The 14,021-nt window shown below is 37.3% G+C and overlaps 1 long non-coding RNA gene across 9 annotated transcripts in view; it reads right to left on the reverse strand.

Annotated features, from left to right (window-relative positions):
• LOC147026994 (uncharacterized) overlaps positions 1 to 14,021 on the reverse strand; it is a 113,167-nt gene that overhangs the window by 61,886 nt on the left and 37,260 nt on the right. For all 9 annotated transcript variants that reach the window (XR_015058597.1, XR_015058596.1, XR_015058601.1 and 6 more), the window contains exon 3: positions 3,293 to 3,380. This is a non-coding gene — a long non-coding RNA (uncharacterized LOC147026994). The remainder of the gene's footprint in view (positions 1 to 3,292; positions 3,381 to 14,021) is intronic.

Raw genomic sequence — 14,021 nt, forward strand, 5'->3', positions numbered from 1 at the left:
TATATATATATATATATATATATATATATATATATATATATACATATATATGCATGTATAAAATATATATATATATTTTTATATATATATATATACTGTATGTATATATATATATATACATATACATATATATATACACTGTATGACCAGTGAACCCGTTGGGTTCCCCTTGTGACAGCTGTTGATAAAAAAAATCATTTACAAAAAAAAAAACATACCAATAAAAAAAAAATGAAAGCTCCAGCGAACTATACTGCTGAGGTTGTTTGCATTGATCAAATAATCTCGAACTTCACTGAATCGGGAATTGATTTTTTAATAATTTTTTTAATTGCCCGATTTGAACAAAACTTGATATTGCGCGTCAATGTGAAAAAAAATGGAGAAAAGAAAGTCGAAGAAATGATCGTGCGTAATCTTCTAAACACAATTTTAGTTTATAATGAACACGGATGTATTAGATCAAAATGGCGATGTTTATTTTATGCTCAAAAATAAATCGTTCTTTGTCTATACTAAATGTTTGAGATTTTTAAATAAATCTTTTCAAGAAAAAAAAAAGATAGCTCCAGCGAACTATACCGCTGAGGTTGTTTGCATTGATCAAATTCTCCCAAAGAGTACTTTACTGAACCGGGAATTGATTTTTTAATAATTTTTTCATTGCCCGATTTGAACAAAACTTGATACTGCACATGGCAGGAGAATGATGAGTAAGGTTGCCCTAAAATTTTTGCGCTATCGTGTACCATTTTGGCTGTATTTCGGGAACATACATACATACATACATTCTCGGGGTCGCATTGCAGCTTTTGTAATTCGGCCATAATTGCAGCTCGGCCATAATTGCAGCTCGGCCATAATTGCAGCTTTTGTAAATTTCCCCTTGACTTCTGTGCAAACAGCCATTTCTGTTTGTGTCATTCAGACAACTGGATTTTTGTAGTTGTGTTTTTGTAGTTGAACGCAACGATGCAAACACAACTGGATAATCTCGTCCACAATCGTCAAGGATCTAATGCAAACGTGCATCACAGCCAAAATAATGTAGACAAGACGTGGCTGCTTCTGTATAAATTATTGGGAAACTCAGAAATTGGAGTGCCGTATGTTGGGGGATTTTCTCGGAATAAGTTTTGTACATTTTCAAAGTCATGAAATATCAACAAACAATGATTTGTGACTGTTTCAAATATGATTACGAAAGATAAATATACTGTTGTTACCTCCTCCACCTCAGGTGGATGGAGGTTATGTTTTCACCCCTGTCTGTCTGTCTGTCTGTTTCTCTGCTTGTCTCTCCTGTCTGTCTGTCTGTGAACAGGATATCTGAAAAAGTTATGGACGGATTCGGACCGGAATACATCGTTACGAAATGGCTATTATTTGGAATACATCATTCCTTCTTGGCTATTATTTGGAATGCATCATTCCTTTCTGGCTATTATTTGGAATATATTATTCCTTTCTGGCTATTATTTGGAATGCATCATTCCAAAATGGCGATTATTTGGAATATATCATTCCTTTCTGGCTATTATTTGGAATACATCATTCCTTCTTGGCTATTATTTGGAATGCATCATTCCTTTCTGGCTATTATTTGGAATGAATCATTCCTTACTGGCTATTATTTGGAATACATTATTCCTTTCTGGCTATTATTTGGAATATATCATTCCTTTCTGGCTATTATTTGGAATACATCATTCCTAAATGGCTATTATTTGGAATATATCATTCCTTTCTGACTATTATTCGGAATGCATAATTCCTTTCTGGCTATTATTTGGAATATATCATTCCTTACTGGCTATTATTTGGAATACATTATTCCTAAATGGCTATTATTTTGAATACATCATTCCTTACTGACTATTATTTGGAATACATCATTCCTTTCTGGCTATTATTTGGAATACATCATTCCTTTCTGGCTATTATTTGGAATACATCATTCCTTTCTGGCTATTATTTGGAATGCATTATTCCTTACTGGCTATTATTTGGAATACATCATTCCCTACTGGCTATTATTTAGAGTGCATTAGTCCTTACTCGCTATGATTTGGAACGAGGAAATACCTTCCTTCACGTTGCTGATGGGAATGCTGAGAGGGGGTGGTGGGGGGGAGGGGGAGGGGGGGACATCCGGGAACTTCGCCGACCCATAATGCAATGTCCGCATAGCAACGCTGGCGAAGGGGAAAACAAAGTACCTCGTTCGCTCGGATCGCCCTGCTATGCGTTGCAGCGGTGTATGTAGCGCTAGCGCTATCGCACGGCACTCGACTCGTACCTGTTACAAGTTTGTTTCTTTCGTAGCCTTTATTACACATTATTATTTGCAACAATGCCGAAAAGTTGCTGTATTTTCAGTTGTACTAATAACAAGGCAAAAAATTCAGAACTCTCCTTTTATCTCATACCAAGTCAGGCTACTGAACCAGAGAGGAGACTTCTGTGGCTTAGAGCCATCAATCGTGGCATCAATTTCTATCAAATGTTAGAGTTTGATGGTTGATCAAACAAATATTAGAGGCTCTAACATGGTTACCTCCAACATTTTTGTGTCGCACAGTCTGCACCCAACCAGAGACAAAAAAATTTGTGGGCTTCCAGTGATCAGTAGTTTTTCATTGCCTCATGTGTAAACACTCCTGAGATTAAAAAGAAAAATATATTCTGTGGTTAGTTATTAAAATAGTACCAGGGCAAGTAAGCAATGGTACATCATGCAAAAACATTAATGCCTTGGCCCTTGATTGCCATGAAAAGGATTAGAACTTGCAAACTAAATGCAATGACAATGTGTCGGCCATTCCTTTAAGTTCACTGCAGTCTTGTCCTCAGCCCAGGCACTTCAACTCAGCAGCCATAAGAAATAGCCACGCACTGCTACATCATTACAAAACGTACACACACACAGGCACACATGCTCACTCACATTCGGCAACGCTCATACACATCGTCATACACATAGTCATAGACATAGTCATACACATAGTCATACACATAATTAAAATCAGGGATAAGACAGAATTTATACAACATGAATGTGAGCAATATTTTAATCATTCATTGACATTCTTGCTGGGTCAGTGAGTGACCCACAACTAGCACAGATGACTCACCATCACACAGTACGGACAAGGCAGGTCAATTAAAACTATTACTAACTAGCCACATCAGCTCGGGAGTTCATAAATAATTGAAATAATATATTAACACTCCAGTACAGTAATATTTGATAATACACAGTTAAAACTTGGTTTAAAATTGAATTACATACCTGGTGTCTTGAATAGATACGTGTATCCGTCTGGGTATTGCACGTTCGGCCATTCCTTCGGGTTGTCTATCCACGAATCACCAGGGTACTGGTAGGGGCAACAATCAAGCCCAATTAACTGTATTTTAGCTCGATATCTGGCCAATGCATCACCTCACAAATGTTCTATATATTGATATGACATTGCAAACACTTGGGTGAACACAATGTATCAACAATTTATCTGAAATAAATCGACAGAAAAAAACAAATCACTCGGCTTTGCGTGCAAGTAAACCACGATGTACGTGCGTCTACGATCGGTGCTGCGTTTGTTTTCCCCTTTGCCAATATGGCGGTCGCGTTACCAACCGAAGTCACGCGACTGTGACGTATGTCCGACCTCAAGAATGCATACATACATACATATATACAAGATGAGAGTTTTAGTGATATATATATATATATATATATATATATATATATATATATATATGTATATATATATATATATGTATATATATGTATATGTATATATATGTATATATATATATGTATATATATATATATGTATATATATATATATATGTATATATATATATGTATATATATATATGTATATATATATATATGTATATATATATATATATATATATATATATGTATATATATATGTATATATATATATATATATATATATATATATATATATATATATATATATATATATATATGTATATATATATATGTATATATATATATATATATATATATATATATGTATATATATATATGTATATATATATATATATATATATATATATATATATATGTATATATATATATATATATATATATATATATATATATATATATATATATATATATATATATATATATATATATGTATATATATATGTATATATATATGTATATATATATGTATATATATATATATGTATATATATATATATATATATATATATATATATATATATATGTACATATGTATATATATATATATATATATATATATATATATATATAGATATATAGATATATAGAAAGATAGATGAACACAGAAGTATTAGATCAAAATGGCGATGTTTATTTTATGCTTAAAAATAAATTGTTCTTTATCTCCACTAAATGTTTGAGATTTTTAAATAAATCATTTCAAGAAAAAAAGAAGATAGCTCCAGCGAACTATACCACTGAGGTTGTTTGCATTGATCAAATTCTCCTGAAGAGTATTTGCCTGAATCAGGAATTGATTTTTAAATAATTTTTTCTTTGCCCGATTTGAATGAAACTTGATACTGCACACCACAGGAGAATGGTGAGTAAGGTGTCCCTAAAATCCTTGTGCTGTCGTCTACCGCTTTGGCTGTATTTCGGGAACATACATACATACATACATACAAGATGAGAGTTTTATATATATACATATATATATATATATATATATATATATATATATATATATATATATATATATATATATATATATATATCTTTAATATTTTGTCGCATCAATGGGTTTTCTAATATTGACCCTTCAATAAGAGATGGGGATTAGAAATGTCCTCAAAGGATAGGCCGAATCACATGAGGGACATGAGTGATATTAGTCCCTTGTGCACCCAGGTCAGAATTTTGAACTCTTTCGGTCTCTTGAAGTGAATGTTATCAATTTTAATCTCCCGAGAGATTTGCTAAAATGCACGGAGATGACAAAAATTCTCACGTGAGGTTTATAACATCGGATCACCATGCAAAACGTGCTCTTAGGGAATAATAGTACATGTAAAGAAAAGGAACAAGACCACAAAAATGGAGAATCCTGAGACAAAGGCAGACAGACATGAATAAAGCAAAGAAATAAACAAATATACACACAGGAAAACAAAATTAAAATAACTGAAAACAGGTGACTATAACTAAATGGCCACGAGCACAGTCATACATTCACACACAATGGGGGATCAGACGAGGTCTTTGTAAAACAATATGGGTCCAGGGATCATAATGAAGCTCCACCAAAAGTAGATCTCCAAGCTCTGGCATGGACCAGTGAACAGGCAAAGCATTCAGAAGGATGATGAGAATGGAGAGACATAACAGCAAGATCTTGTAGGGTGGCCAGAGAGATTTCATTTGCCATAAGTGAAGAACGGAGAACAGGGAGCCCAAACAAGGTGGAAGCTGGAAGATGCAAAAGCCCTGGAAAGACTGCCAGCAAAAAGAGCTCTGGAAAGGCTTCCAGATGGAAAAGCTTAGCAGATGAGAGAGAGAGAGAGAGAGAGAGAGAGAGAGAGAGAGAGAGAGAGAGAGAGAGAGAGAGAGAGAGAGAGAGAGAGAGAGAGAGAGAGAGAGAGAGAAGCAGCAGCACCATGTGTCGGCTCTGGCTCACAGCCCTAACTCAGTTGGTTAATGTTTGTAAAGATTGGTTTAGAATTGCGACCTGTAGTGACTCAGACAAACAAATAAGATGTCATGCAAAGCACGATACTTGCAATAGTCAAATAAACAATAGTTGCCATGGAAACAGAAATTTGGTAATTTCGAAAATTTTACTATCAAGTGTTTTGCATGATTGAATAGTATATATAACAAATTTGGCTGATACATTTTCTAATCAAGATATAGTCGGTGTTTTACAATGTTTAGGATGGTCTTCACCTTGATCTTTGACTACGTTTGACCAAGGTTTACTCACATATACTACAAATACATACAAATAAGCTGCGCAAGTTTCAATTTGATTCAATTAAAAATTATTGAGGTATGGTAATAATAAATTCACAAAAATTCCCATTCGATCATAATGGGGTGAATTTATTGTCATGGAAACAGTTAACACATGATAAGGCTGAATCGATCATTCTGATTTTAGGTGAGCGAGGTCTGTGACCTAATATTCCAGCCCAGTTCAAATTTCAAGTCTATCAGATGAAAACTGATCATTTTATACGACCTTGACCTTTGAAGTGTTTCATCAATCAAAACCTCAAAGCATATTGCTTTTGAGGTCAAAGGGTCAGTTACAAAATATGCAAATTCTGTTCAAACTCGCAGAGTACCGACCCCATGAGTGGATGGAGATTTCCCATTACTTGCTGAAAAAAAGTATAATCTGTGTATTTCAAGAAGACTCTTATCGATGTTTGTGTGGTGTGTGTCTAAAGGGGTCTCACAGATATACAGGTCTAAGGTGGTTGAAGTGTGTTAAGGGTATAAAGGTCTAAAGTGTCAAAGTGGACTAAAGGGATATGTAAGGGTCTTAAGGGGTTTTAAGGTCTAAAAGGTATTTTCCACTCGTAAATGGGGTCTAAATAGGTTTAAGGGGTCGAAAGGGTCAAAACAGTCTAAAGGGTTCTAAAGTATCTAAAGAGGGTCTAATGGGTCCAAAGGTCTAAAAGGTGTAAGACTGGTCATGGGGTGTGGAATTGTATAGAAATCAAAGAAAGGGCTTTGCACACACAGTGACACACATAACACTGTGGGAAAGTGCATCGTATCTCTGTATATTATGGGTGCATTGTTCAGGATACTTCTGCTTAGCTTTCCTTCTGCATTGAGTTTTGACTGGAGTTATAAAAAATAGGCAGAGTGGTGTGTTTCGATGTTGAGGTGAAAGATTTGGAATTACCTTTACAGTACATATGCCTTGTGCAACCAGCTGATGAAAAGGTTGTATAAAAAAATGATTCATTCAAATCAGTGCTTGTTCCAGACTTCCGATGGCACATGTTACTGGAGTATGTCGTTTGCTGTTCTTTATCAGTTTTGATGAGACACGAAAATGTGATGCAACGTTATATGCCACATCATTAAATAATAAACGACAGTAGAATATGACGGAGTATTGCTCAAGTCAATAATACTCCTATATACATACAGTAGTTTTGTGTGACATCAGTTAAATGCTAAATAGTTGAGCTGTAAATTTGCAGTGCCTGAATACTACAACGCACAGGAGTCACTAAATGAGGTTCACAAGTGGTCCTAACATTATTGTTAGGGCAATGTTAGGATCCTAAACTTCAGGACACCAGCAAAGATGACCCCTGTCCACAGACCCTGGAAAGTACTTTATAGGGCATGTCAATATGGTTTTGACAAGCATGCATCAGCTTGAAAGCCCCTTTTGTTCAAGGTGGATAATATATCTATTGTTTTACAGAGTGAGGATCTCGTTTTAACCCCAGCTGCAACAGTATTCTATCAAGTCGACAGTGCAGGTGCGTCATGCATGTGACGTGGGAAGTCATGCAATTAAGAGAGTGCGAGCTTCACAGGGACACATTACATTTCTAAATGCTTCGCAAACAAGTAGTCCTGCACAGCTTGGTGCGTCACGTAGGAAGACCTGTCTGTTGTCAGTCCTTACATGTGACCACTGCTGTTACAAACATCAGTTGGAAGTATGCAATATGCTTTGTTCTTGGTCGTGATGTTGGGTAAACATAAGTATTGATCCTTTCACATAGCATGGGCTTTAGCCATAAATAAACATTGATGGTGTGCACCAAGGTGCTGCGTTTGTACCAACACATCTGGCTATTAATCAGAAAGACATTGAATCGAATCTCAACAATATTGCACCATGCCCTTCCCTTCCCTCCAGAACTCCATGCCCACCCCCTTCTAAAAACAAAAACAAAATCTGTGTGCCTGATGAGCAAAAATATCCAACGATGTATGTGTCCTATGAAGTACGCCATATCCTAATAATTGCTCTAATACTAACACATGCTAGGCGTCTGGTATTACACACCCTCCAAGAACGCTTGTTACTGCCTAATAAAAGCCCGACAGGTACACAGCAGCGAGCTCCTAGCTACTCAGCAAGACAATAAGGTTCAGATTTTCAATGTCGAAGGTTTGAGGAGACTGGACTCTGCGACCCGCACCATTAACCAAAACATTCTGGGGTTCCGAGGCCGGGCAGCCTAGGGAAATAACTTGGAGCATGACTGAAAGCTCTGTAATTGTTTTCTCGTGAGCAGCTGACATTTTGCGAGATTAACACGAACCTTGGGGCCCGTCCCATGATTCACCCTTCGATGTTCCCTTTCTCAACGATCTTCAAATGTCACCATAGCCGTCCTGGTCCTGCCTGGTTCCTCCCAGCAAGAGGCATTTCTGCGAGCCTGATGACGTGACTGCGATTGAGTAGCTAATTTAAGACCTCGAACTTCACAGACAATTATGTGAAAATATTTATCAGCATCTTGAATGTTCTGGAGCAGTAAATCAGAAGAAAAAAAACCTTCATCATCTTTTGTCATTTTTCATCATGTGCACATAATTCCTGCCTTTAATATCCCCCTTTTTCTTTTCTCAGAGTTGCTGTCTTTTCCCATTTTCGACAACCGTCACATATCATGTTTTACAATTTTGCGTAAATTTTATTTGATTCCGAATTAATATCACTGTCTGGTTAACTGCACATTTTTGCGATAATGAGGGAGTGCAAGCCATGGGTTGGGCATCCGCTAATATTACTCATGACAGAACCCTTGATCATAATTATCTTAATGAGGAGAGGGTTAATTACACAGTACATGCGAGTGTTCTGTGCTTGAAGCGCCAGGAAGGGATGTGTTGTGATGTTTTGTCATCTCAATGTTGAGCTGAAAATTGCCATGAGGACCTCCTGGCATTGCTGTGTGAGTCTCATGGGGAATCTGTTCAGGCAGCAGTAAGAGCAGAAATTAAGATCGTATAGCGATCCGGCAGCAAGAGCAGCAATGTCAGCTCCAGTAATTAGACGTAGCTATTGTCTCTGGGTCAGGGTGACATGTCTCTCGTGTCTCAGCTTGCTTACTGCTCGTCAGCATTCACTCGTTCTCCAGTCGTCTCTCCCCAGAATGTATTGTCTATACTGCCAGAAAGTGACAGCAACTACGGGATTTGGACTTCAAATGATGGGCCTTGTGTTTATGATTAACGATTCCTTCACCACCAGCCTTGTGCTGCGGTGTCTGAGAGGCTGGACGCATCTGCCGAGATCTGGTAGTGGTACATGGTGGCATAGCTGTTCAAGGTATAGTCGCTGGCTGTGGTTCTTAGAATACCAAGATTCTATATGGTATTTGGTGGAGTGTGTACCATAGGTCTTTGTATATGATATTCAATTCTCAAAGGCTTGCATTTAATTCCTATGAAGATAGTTGTAGACAAATCTCATGTGATTCATTATTCATTTGTACAATCTGTAATGGCTGCATTTGACATAGCAAAAACGTAGCATGATAAAATTGGGTCAGGAATACAGTGTACAGTATATGTGACAGATTTGCTCAGAGGTACTGCACTTGCCTCTGAGCAATGAATTCTGGGTTTTATTCCTAAACTGGAAAAACTTGAACACCAATATCCTGGTGCTCTTCAGCCTAGGGTCCATGCATCCATTGGGACCATACTCTGTGCAGAGTGTTGGTGCTGCATAAGCAGTCTCCTTGGCTATTGGGCACAATCCTAGACAGATCGCCACTCTGCCACAGGACACCAGCATACTGGCACTCATTTTACCGACCTCAGAAGGATGACAAGCAGAGTCAACCCCACCTGATATTAATTCAACAGCAGAGTGGGATTTGAACTCAGGATCCAAGGATCCCAAGCCCACCACCATAACCATGAAGCCAACACCAGGCATAGCTTCGGGTGTTGCATTCATAAGTATGCCGTCCTTCAGAAGGACGATATGCCAAGTGTTCTAAACTGTTAGCATTTGTTGATGGGACCTGAAAGATCCCACAGTACCTCTTGAAAGGAGTAGACCATTATGTCAGGACCCTGCCAAATCTTTGCCAAACCTACAGGGACACTGCATCCACAGCAGCAGAAGCACCTTACGAATGATGCAACCAGTAGGTCTATTTTGTAAAATAATCTTGTTCCAATATGCATGAGTGAGAAGTATGTTCAATTCGATGACTGCTCACCTTTAAGCTTTCTATAGGTTGGGTTAGAATCCAGATGCGGATAGAATCTAACAATCTTTCCTCTTGGTGATTTGCAGGCAAGGTCTTTGCCTCATTCTTTCAGGGGAAGTTATGCTGGCTGTTCATTCTACAAACATTTTCTTGAGGGTGACAAAAACCCTGTAGCAGCATCATAAAAAACAAAAAACAGAAATGTACTGTGTTGGTACTTTGGTCAACCTGGTTGAGGGCTGCTACAGAACCCCCCCCCCCCCATGTGATGGAGTAGTGCTCTGTGTGGGTGATGTCTCAGATAGGAAATGCTCATGACTTCTTGTAATTTCCCCTAATGCCCCCAACAGAGGGTATAGGCCAGGGAATCTAGTGATAAGCACAAATCATGACATCCAGTGATATCATGTGATACCCCCCACAAATTGCAATAGAAACCATTCAAGTGTTTTTTACACTCTAAATATACTGTAGAATGACATACTAAACGTCACCGAAAATCCAAGTTGGGGAACATGTTTATTTTTCAAGATGGCGACCAAAATGGCTGCCAAAACTGATAATTTTAGAATCAGCCCTATATCAGCAAGTAATAGTGCTAAAAATATATGTGAAACAATTAGGTACATGTTATTGGACACAATAAACCCATTTTTGACATTTTTAAACTGGTCACACGCTTCAAATTCAAAATGGCCACCAAAATGTCTTCCAATACTCAAATTTAAAAATAGTAAAATATAAGCAAATATTTGCATATATAAATAACACACTTATTGTGGGCATCAAGAAACTATTTTCAGGCATTTTTATGCCCTCATGCATCAAATTCAAGATGGTCACCAAAATGGCTGTCCAGGAGCCTTATATCATTCATGTTTTTATGATTTGTGACCGAGATTCATGTTGACATCTTGAATTCATTATAGGCACCAGTTTAAAATGGTACACTTTTAAATAATACTAGTGTACAGAATACTAAACCTTTGTTGGATATGTGCATTACATATCATCAGTGTCACTTTCTGGATCAGGCAGAGTAACATTGGAGCAATGGAGTCCTTTGCATTCCATACATGCTGGAGAACATTGTAGCCCATACTTTACACAGGTGCATCTTCCTGTACAGTCTGTCTTGCAGGAACAGTTGATTGCTTCCAGAAGATACTCAGGTGATGGTTTCAAGTTTGTGTGAACAGGAAACATCTTCCCATCGCTGATCTTCCATCCCCAATCCTCAGCACACATATCGACCCCACTCCATTGCTGGACCTGATGATAAACGCGCTGGCTATGGTACTGAGCTGCTGATGATGTGGGAGGCAAGTTGCGAGGTTTTACACAAGTTGTGCTGGATGAAACCTTCTGGTGGAAGTGTTGCAGTCGAAAGGCATCCAGTCTATCGCCGGGTTTACCATTATAGAAACAAACTAGGGCGTTTTCTCCAGCTGTCACAATGTCATCATGTGCGACACATGGGTGTTTGAAGACTGAAGCCTGCTGCCGGAAATGTTCACTCGACTTGAGTTTCTTCAGAGCCACCGGTTTCCCAATGCCGAACAATCTGGATGTGGTATCGCATCCCAGTATGGCATGAGCAAAGAGAAGGTTATCACATATATCCTTACCAAGTGCGGCTTGAACCAGCTTGATGTTCCAGCATCTTGGTGTCTTCTTTGAATTCAACTTTGGTTGAGGTCTGAAATAAATGTCAAAGGATGTCTCTGATGAATGCCATACTTGTGGATTGACGTGCACATGGTGAACTATTGGGAGCTGCAGAGTCATGTCCTCACTTTTTGTTGTCACTGACTATGCACTGTGGGGAACAGAAGTCCTTCCTACACTTGACATGCACAACTTGGCCGGGCACAGTACTAATATTTCTGTTCCACAACTCATTAGCTTTGGCAATGCCTTCTCATCCTTTGATGTGTAATGCGGAAGTTGGCTCTCCATTGGATAGAGGTTCTTCACAGAAAACACACTTGTCCATGATCAGCCAATTACACTGTAATATGAAAAGAAAGAAATACTTTAGCGCGATTACAACAATAATACAATGTAGCCAACATATCTTAGAATTTCATTCATTTCCGAAATGTCTGAACCAAGGAAATTTCAAGATGTTTTATTTATATATTAATGCTAAGTAATTGCTTATATTTGGCTATTTCTAAATATGCTAGTTTTGGCGCCATTTTGAATGTGAAGTCTGTGACAAGTTAAAAAAATGCCAGAAATGGGTTTATTGTATCCAATAACATGTACCTAAGTGTTTCACATATATTTTTAGCACTATTACTTGCTGATATAGGGCTGATTCTAAAATTATCAGTTTTGGCAGCCATTGTGGCGGCCATCTTGAAAAATAAACATGTTCTCCGACTTGGATTTTCGATGACTTTTAGTATGTCATTCTATAGCATACTTTGAGTGAAAAAAACACTTGAATGGTTTCTATTGCAATTTGTGGTGGGTTTGGCGATATATTTTCATGGATTCCCTGGCCTCGTAGGGAAGACTGCCTGACATACTTACTAATTCAGTTAGTTCGCAAGATTTCAGGTAGGTTGAGCTGTGAAGAAAACTTCAAATTGCACCCATTACATTTTCTATTTTGACTTCTAAAGTGTGGGAAAACGAAAAGTTTCTGGGTAAGTCAGTCTGGATATATTCCTATGAATAGGATATGGTCACTGGCCAAATTACTTCAGAATGCACATAATACTGTTAGATTACTTGTGATTATTGGACCCCAGTCAATGGAAACATATTAAACAACTACAAAGAGCAACCAGAGAACGTAGACCCTTCGCAGGACTTGTTTTGTGTGCTGGTGTGTTTGTGTGGTGTGGTGGCGATGCTCAATGATGTAGATTTATGTCCATACAGTGAACAAACAGACCTTTTTGGTTTTATTGCATAGATTCCCATTCCAATTGTATGTATTTATTTTGTATGTAGAATCCAATTGTTTGTATAATTGTATGTACTTATTTTTATAGTCCGTACTTTTATAGATGCACATATTTTACTGACGTAGACTTACTTTTATAGTCCATACTTATGTTCTTAATCGTACATCCTTTACAGACTTATTCTCATTTGAATAGTACGTACTTTATAGACGTACTCATGATAATTGTACATACTTTATAAAGGTACAAGTACTCCTCGATTTACACTCGAGATGAAAAAAAACAAAAATTGAATGTAAAACAATCCAGAGAGTTGGTGTCAAAGCCACCCAATGCTCGCCTGTTTATACATTTATCGTTTTTAGCTCGCCTGTTCGAAGAACAGAGAGCTATAGCGATACCCCCCGGCATGAGCGTCAGCGTGAGCGTGAGCGTGAAAATGTTAAAGTTTTTGGTGCAAGTTATTTCCTTTCTAATGTTTTTATCTACCACACTATTTTTTACTGATTGCAATATACAAATACATATATTGCTTTAAAATGATTTGGATCAGACTTCACTGCAATGCTTTATAAAAAATATTATTAGACGAGTCTTTTAAAAACGATAAATGTTGTATGGAATAGGCAAAGCCGACAAGCGAATGTAGAATTCTTCTTACATTCGCTTCTGACTTTACCTATAACTTGTTTACAACTGTATACTTGCCAACTATACCATGGTACATGTAAACGCCACACAGCTGATGATTTTGACACAATTTCTGGTTACTTCAGCCTGGATTCAGGATCAGCGATCAAATAATGTAAATCACGATGAAAAATTATTTTTTGATAATGCGGGAGATATCTTTATTAAAATTAACTTTGGGAAAAAAATAAT

Source organism: Eptatretus burgeri, chromosome 5 (assembly GCF_056783735.1).
Source record: "Eptatretus burgeri isolate ZD-2024b chromosome 5, Ebu_testis_v1, whole genome shotgun sequence".
Classification (NCBI taxonomy): Eukaryota; Metazoa; Chordata; class Myxini; order Myxiniformes; family Myxinidae; genus Eptatretus; species Eptatretus burgeri.